Source organism: Mauremys mutica, chromosome 12, assembly GCF_020497125.1.
Source record: "Mauremys mutica isolate MM-2020 ecotype Southern chromosome 12, ASM2049712v1, whole genome shotgun sequence".
NCBI lineage: Eukaryota > Metazoa > Chordata > Testudines > Geoemydidae > Mauremys > Mauremys mutica.
The window spans coordinates 12,394,540-12,402,826 of record NC_059083.1 but is presented as its reverse complement, the minus strand read 5'-3'; the positions used below and the strand labels follow the sequence as shown (position 1 = coordinate 12,402,826).

The following is an 8,287-nucleotide window of genomic DNA, read 5'->3' as shown; positions in this document are numbered from 1 at the left end:
TCCTGATTCACTTCCTGGGACCCAGCTGCCCCACCCCAGAGGTGGCTTCAGTTCAGCAATCACGGCCTTTCTGTCTCTAAAGCTCTTATGCTGTTTACCCAACTGGGTGTCTGTTTCCAAACACCTTGGCTCCACCCATCTGGCCCAGATCCCCCTCCCCCTGTGTGTGCACAGCCCAGTGAGGACACAGATTTGAGGATAAATAAGCCCCAGTGGCTGCTCCCTGCCTGTTATTCTCAGCATTGGAGGCTTCCCGTTTGCTCCAGCATCCCCTGTTCACCTTCGTGCTGAACCGTGACACACAACTGTGAGTGTGCCAAGGAGAAGGGCAGGTGAGTCTGTGCTACCCAGGGCCCCACTGCCTCAGAGCTAGGGACAGAGGGGTCCAGGGAGTGAATGGAGTGGAAGAGCAGCTGGAATGGAGATCACTGTAAATAATTACCCATCTACTACCCTTTCCACAAACCCCACTCTTAGAGCTGGGGAGGGAAACCAGGAGTACAGCCTCCCAGCCTCCCTCTCCTCCCCCGCTCTAGTCCACTAGACCTCACTGACCTCTTAGAGATAGGGTCAGCTGGTGGAACTCTTTGCCAGAGGATGTTGTGAAGGCCAAGAGTATAATAGGGTTCAAAAAAGAACTAGATAAGTTCATGGAAGACAGGTCCACCAATGACTATTAGCCAGGATGGGCAGGGATGGTGTCTCTAGCCTCTGTTTGCCAGAAGCTGGGAATAGGCGACAGGGGATGGATCACCTGTTCTATTCATTCCCTCTGGGGCACCTGGCACTGGTCACTGTTGGAAACCAGGACACTGGGCTAGATGGACCTTTGGTCTGACCTAGTATGGCCGTTCTTATGTTCTTATGGTTGATGCTGATCAGGGAGCTCAGCAGGGAGCTGGAGCATGAACAGAAAAGACATGGGGGCTGTATTGGTTAATGGGGATCTGGGCTGATGTAGGGAGCTACCTCCTGCTCAGGGCCGGCTCCAGACCCCAGCGCGCCAAGTGCGCGCTTGGAGCGGCATGCCGCGGGGGGCGCTCTGCCTGTCGCTGGGAGGGTGGCAGGCGGCTCCGATGGACCTACCTCAGGTGTGCCTGCGAATGCTCCACCCGAGCCGCGGGACCAACGGACCCTCCGCAGGCACGACTGCAGGAGGTCCACTGGAGCCGCGGGACCGGCGACCGCCAGAGTGCCCCCCGCAGCATGCCGCCGTGCTTGGGGCAGCGAAATTGCTAGAGCTGCCCCTGCTCCTGCTGTCTCTATTTAGGTGGCTGGGACTGTATGGGAGCCAGTGCCCTCTAGAAGGCAAAGACCCCAAATCCCATTCCCTATAACTCCCTTTGGGGGGGGGGTTCCCTTACAGCTGCCGTGATGCTGGGACTACTCCCTGCGCTCCCCTGCCTGCTCCTCCTCTCTCTGATGGGCCCCAGCTCTGGCTCCGATGACAACAGCACTGTGGTGCTCACCACCAGCGGCCCCATCCGGGGTAAGCGCCTCCAGGCGGGCTCCAGCACAGTGACGGCCTTCCTGGGGATCCCCTACGCCGAGCCCCCCGTGGGGGCCTTGCGCTTCCAGAAACCGCTTCCCCACCAGCCCTGGAGCCAAGTCTTGGAGACCACCAGCTTCGGCAATGTCTGCCCGCAGGTTCCACTTCCTGGTTACCCTGAGGCCAAATTATTCACACCCACAATGCCACAGTCTGAGGACTGCCTCTTCCTCAATATCTGGGTGCCCCAGCCCCAGCCCCCTGACCCAGCCCCCATCCTCATCTGGATCCACGGCGGTGGGTTCCACAGAGGGACAGCCTCCCTCGAGCTCTATGACGGGCGCTTCTTAGCCGCCACTGAGAACGTGATTGTGGCCTCCATGAACTACCGGCTGGGGGCGCTGGGCTTCCTGTCCCTGCCCCCGGCCGCCCCAGGAAACGCCGGCCTGTGGGACCAGCGCCTAGCGCTGCGCTGGCTGCGGGACAACGCAGCTGCCTTTGGTGGGGATCCAGCCCGTGTGATGCTTTCCGGCCACAACACTGGGGCTGCCTCAGTCGGCTTCCATCTTCTGTCCCCGGGAAGCCAGTCCCTTTTCACCCGCGCCATGATGCAGAGCGGATCCCCAACCTCTCCATGGTTTTGGACTTCACTCGAGGAGGCCCAGGAGAGAGGCCGGAGGCTGGGCCAGCTGCTAGGCTGCGCCGATGGTGACGACATCGCCCTGGTGGGCTGCCTGCAGGGGAAGGAAGCAGGGGAGTTCCCCAAACGTGAGATCTCCGTCTTGAACGCAAAGGAAGCCTGCTGGGCCTGCCCTTTGTGCCAACAACAGATGGGGATTTTCTCCCTGATTCACCATCAAGACTCCTGCAGGCTAAGCAGATCCAGCCTATACCCATCACAGCTGGTTTCACTGCCAACGAAGGCTCCTACCTAATACTCTTCGGTGCCCGCACCTTACACCCGGAGAACGCCAGCAACATCGGTATGGAGGAGCTGCTGCAGGTGTTGAGGCTGCTGGTGCCAGGGGCACCAGAAGAGGCCGTCCAGGCTGTGGCTCGGTGGTACAGCCAGGAGGGGGAGGATCAGGGCGAGGCACAGTATCGATGGGCCATGGAACAGATCGTTGGTGACTACGCCGTTGTGTGCCCAGTAGCCGAGGTGGCTAGGCAGGCAGCAGAGGCCGGCAATCCCGTGTTTGTCTACAGCTTCGACCAGCGCCCCAGTGTATTTTCTACAGCAGAATGGACAGGGGTGCCACACGGCTCTGAGCTCCCCTTTCAGTTCGGAACTGTTTGGTCCCTGGCAGGAGCCAACTCTACGCACACAAAGGCTGAGGAAGTCCTGAGCCGCACGCTGATGCAGTACAATGCAGAGTTCGCCAGGACCGGGTAAGGGAATCCCCCACAATCCTCTGATCCCCTGAGCCAGACCAGGAGAGCAGCTGTCACTCTTTGGCCAGGGGAACACAACATCCAGGAAGACCCGGCTCAATGCCATGGCAAAGAACAGGTCCCTTTGGGAAATAGTTAATCTAATGGGTTGAAGCCCATGACCTAGAGCTGATCTTACTTCAGGGAGGTAAAATCTGAGCCCCCTGAGTCCAAGCTAGTGATAATTCCCTTCTTCCCTCACCAGGATGTCGGTGATCCCACAAATACACGCATCCTCATTCAAGGAAACATGGCTTTTAGCTAGGGGATGTGTCCGTGCTACAAACACTATACAGGCATGGCTACGTCAGCTCATCATGTCAATACAGCCTGCAGCAGCAAAAGGGGTTGCTCCAGCAGTGGAGGAACATCACCTGCCCAAAAATCAGAAGCGAAATTAACAGTAGCGTCTTTCCATTGACATAACTACAGCTACCCTAGGGGCTAGGTCAGCACAGCTGTGGCAGTCAGGTGTGTGGCTTTTTCCACATCTCTGACTGAGATAACTGTGGCAATTTAGCATTTAAGCGTACACCTGGCCTTAGCTACCAATAGATCCTCCCTTCCACCAAAAACAAGCAAGCAAGACTCCAAAAGAAATCTTTAAAATTAAAACATTCCCCATTCTCATCTTAACCACCCAGTTTGGATCCGTTCACTCCCAAATTAGGGAAGTGAAGAAAACAGCTGTGAAAATTAAAAAGATAATATCCAACACATAGAAGAAAAGGGAAGTTGATATTAACGAATATAAATCAGACATTAGGAATTGTAGAAAATTGATAAGAGAAGCAAAGAGACACAGAGAGAAATCTACGACCAGCAGAGTTAAGGACAATAAGGAGTTCTTTGAATATATTAGGAAACTAGAATTCTGACTATGAGATTGGTCCATTACTAGCTGGAAATGGCAGAATTATCAATCGTAAGGCAGAAAAGGCAGAACTGTTCAATAAATAATTCCGCTCTGTATTTGGGGAAAAAACAGATACTATAGTCTCATTGCATGGGGATAACACTTTTTCTATTCCACTAGTATCTCTGGAGGATGTTACATAGACGCTACTAAAGTTAGACATTTTTAAATTAGTACACCCTACATCCATGTGTTTTAAAAGAGCTGACTGAGGAGCTTGCTGGCCTATGTTGATTTTCAATACATCTTGGAGCACTGGGAATGTTCCAGAAGACTGGATGATAGCAAATGTTGGGCCCATTTATAAAAAGGGTAAATAGGATGACCTGGGTAACTATAGGGCTGTAGCAAAATTGCAGCCAACTCAGGGCAGCTTGTGGCTTCAATCTCATGGAGTGCAGTGGGACATGGTGGCCATTTTTGGTTAGGGCACCATGTGACATTGTCCTATTTGGAAGAACAAGTGAGAGAGGCCATCTTAATTGAGGGCAATTGGTGGCTTCAGACAATCTTCCTTTTTAGAGATTTTTATTGGTGCCACAATAATCCCTAACACTTCAGTGGCCTTCCCTGCCCCCCCCCACACACACACATATTGTTCAGTTCCCCACTCTACCCCTCCCCATTTCTCTGAGCACAAATGAAGTCCATATTCCCTGAGTGTGGCTTCAGTCCCAGTCCAAACAATGGGAAACAGTGGCCATCTTTCCTAGGGTCAGTCTCTCTTTGGAAAGGGCTGGAGGCCAATGGTAGCCATCATGACTCATGGCAGCCTGTGGCTTCAATGTCATCAAGATCAATGGGAAATAGCAGCCATCTTTATAAAAGGAAACCTGTAGTGTCACCCCATATGAGGAGGACAGGCGGAAGCAGCCATCTTAACTTAGGGCAGCTTTTTTTTCCCCCATGCTTTTTGGAAACAATAAGGATGGCAGCCTTTTGGAAAGGAGCCAAACTTTGCAAATTGGCTCCTAATGACCCCTGCCTCCAGGATGTCACACTTTGGCCAGAGCAAGTTCTCAGCCTTTCCAAGCCCAGGTACTAACCTCTATGTGGTGTGTTTAATTTCTCCCCAGGATGCTCACAGGGGATGAGGGCAGGGGAAGGAAGTGGACCCAGTATGACCCCATAAAGCAAAACTTCTTCCACATCAAAATAAACTTGGCCCAGATTAAGGAGATACCCCGCACGCAACGCTGCAGCCTCCTAGCATCACTGCTCGCAAAGGAGCCGAGCCCCACAGGTGAGCATCACCAGGGTGAGCCGACAGCATCCCTAGAGAGGAACGGTCTGTTGTTCCCCATTCCTCTGAGCCAGCCACTCCCCCCCCCCCACTCCTGGGGTTGGATTGGAGCTGGCACCTCATGGGGGGGAAGGACCCCAGATCACATTCCCATTTCCATGAGATCTCCTGGCCTCCTAGAGGTTCCCCATTCTCCTACCTGGGGGAGATCTCACATCCCCTGAGGACTCCAGAACCCATCTGCTGCAGGGAGCCACAGGTTCTGACCCATCTTCACTAGGTAGGATGATGACACCCATGTTTCCTGTACCAGCACAACCCCAATGCCCCCATTCCAGCTAAGGGAGCTTGAGCTTGGAGTGGGATTCCCAGCAAGATGAGTGGGAGTAGAGGGACGGATCCAATGACAGAGGGAACTGGGGGCAGGTGGCCTGCAGTGTCACTGAAGAGAAAAGAGGCAATGAAAGAAACACAACTGACTCTTGGGAGGGGCACAGCTTCTGTTTAACTGTGTAGCACAGGGAGCGAAGGAAAATCCAATAGTCACTGGGAATCCTGTGTGCCAGGGGACCTCTTATGGGCGGCAGAACAGAGCCTTGCACATTGGATACCGGGGTTCACAGATGCTACAAAACACGGGAACTCCACCAGCACAACATCCTCTACTGCTACAATATAGCAATGTGGGGGTATTGGGGAAAGCTCTGATTGTGCGGGGACAGTCCCCTGCTGAGCCCCCCATGCCTCTCTCTGCAGCAAAGCACCCCCTGGTGCACAGGGATTAGCACTGACCGTAAGGGGAGAGCACCCCATACTGAGCCCGTGCAGCACCTGTTCCCCTGCAGGTCTGCCCTCCCATTTGCAACTAGACCAGATGCTGCATAGTCTGAGCTCATCCCTGCTGCTGTTAACCCCACTTGCTGTGTGTCCCGCAGGAGCAGAATCCGGACGTGCCCAGCCCGGGGGGCCGTGAATGAAGAGCTGAGCAATCCCCTGAAGAAACCCTCCCTGCAGACAAGAGCATCCAGTGCTTACTAGCACCTGCTGATTCACTAACAAGGATCCTGCTAATAAACCTCCTGGGAATCCACAGATTCACCCTCCCTCTGTAACTCCTCCACCTCCAGTGCATTAAAGCATATTTAGTGTGTAGACAGTATTCTGGTGTGTGAGCTTGATTAGCTGCTTCTGAGTAGTGGGGGACAAGGAGAGTGTGTGTGAGTGTGTTGGGGGTGTGTGGAAGTTAAGTGGTGAGATAATGGGCAACAGAGATTACACTGAACAGCGCACTGATACACAGTTACCCTCCCACCAACAGCACAAGAAGAAGAACTCCACATGGACTCCTCCTGAGGGTCGAAATGACAGTCTGGACCTATACATTGAATGCTTCCGCCGACGTGCACAGGCAGAAATTGTGGAAAAACGACATCGCTTGCCTCACAACCTAAGTCGTGCAGAACGCAATGCCATCCACAGCCTCAGAAACCATCCTGACATTATAATCAAAGAGGCTGATAAAGGAGGTGCTGTTGTCATCATGAACAGGTCTGACTACCAAAAGGAGGCCGCCAGACAACTCTCCAATACTAAATTTTACAGGCTACTTCCCTCAGATCCCACTGAGGAATACACTAAGAAACTGCACCATCTACTCAGGACACTCCCTACACTAACACCAGAACTAATCAACATACCCTTAGAGCCCCGACCAGGGTTATTCTATCTACTACCCAAGATCCACAAACCTGGAAATCCTGGACGCCCCATCATCTCGGGCATTGGAACTCTCACTGAAGGACTGTCTGGATATGTAGACTCTCTACTCAGACCCTATGCTACCAGCACTCCCAGCTATCTCCGTGACACCACTGATTTCCTGAGGAAACTACAATGCATTGGTGACCTTCCAGAAAACACCATCCTGGCCACCATGGATGTAGAGGCTCTCTACACAAACATCCCACACGCTGATGGAATACAAGCTGTCAGGAACAGTATCCCTGATGATGCCACAGCACAACTGGTTGCTGAGCTCTGTGGCTTTATCCTCACACACAACTATTTCAATTTTGCTGACAATATATATCTCCAGATCAGTGGCACCGCTATGGGCACCCGTATGGCCCCACAATATGCCAATATTTTTATGGCCGACCTGGAACAACGCTTCCTCAGCTCCCGTCCACTCACGCCCCTTCTCTACCTACGCTACATCGATGACATCTTCATCATCTGGACCCATGGGAAGGAGACTCTGGAAAAATTCCACCACGATTTCAACAGCTTCCACCCCTCCATCAACCTCAGCCTGGACCAATCTACATGGGAGGTCCACTTCCTAGACACCACGGTGCAAATAAGTGATGGTCACATCAACACCACCCTATACCGAAAACCTACCGACCGCTATGCCTACCTTCATGCCTCCAGCTTCCATCCCGGACACACCACAAGATCCATTGTCTACAGCCAAGCACTGAGGTACAACCGTATCTGCTCTAACCCCACAGACAGAGACCAACACCTAGAAAATCTCCACCAAGCATTCTCAAGACTACAGTACCCACATGAGGAAATAAGGAAACAGATCAACAGAGCCAGACGTGTACCCAGAAGCCTCCTACTGGAAGACAAACCCAAGAAAGAAACCAACAGGACTCCACTGGCCATCACATACAGTCCCCAGCTAAAACCCCTACAACGCATCATCAGGGATCTACAACCCATCCTGGACAATGATCCCACACTTTCACAGGCCTTGGGTGGCAGACCAGTTCTCGCCCACAGACAACCTGCCAACCTGAAGCATATTCTCACCAGCAACTGCACACCGCACCATAGTAACTCTAGCTCAGGAACCAATCCATGCAACAAACCTCGATGCCAACTCTGCCCACATATCTACACCAGCAACACCATCACAGGACCAAACCAGATCAGCCACAACATCACCGGTTCATTCACCTGCACTTCCACCAATGTAATATATGCCATCATATGCCAGCAATGCCCCTCTGCTATGTACATCGGCCAAACTGGACAGTCTCTAAGGAAAAGGATAAATGGACACAAATCAGACATTAGGAATGGCAATATACAAAAACCTGTAGGAGAACACTTCAACCTCCCTGGCCACACAATAGCAGATCTTAAGGTGGCCATCCTACAGCAAAAAAACTTTAGGACCAGACTTCAAAGAGAAACT

At 52.6% G+C, this 8,287-nt stretch overlaps 1 pseudogene; it reads left to right on the top strand.

Annotated features, from left to right (window-relative positions):
- Nucleotides 1-1,366: 1,366 nt before the first annotated feature.
- Nucleotides 1,367-6,238, top strand: LOC123344937 (annotated as a pseudogene).
- The last annotated feature ends 2,049 nt before the right edge of the window (nucleotides 6,239-8,287 follow it).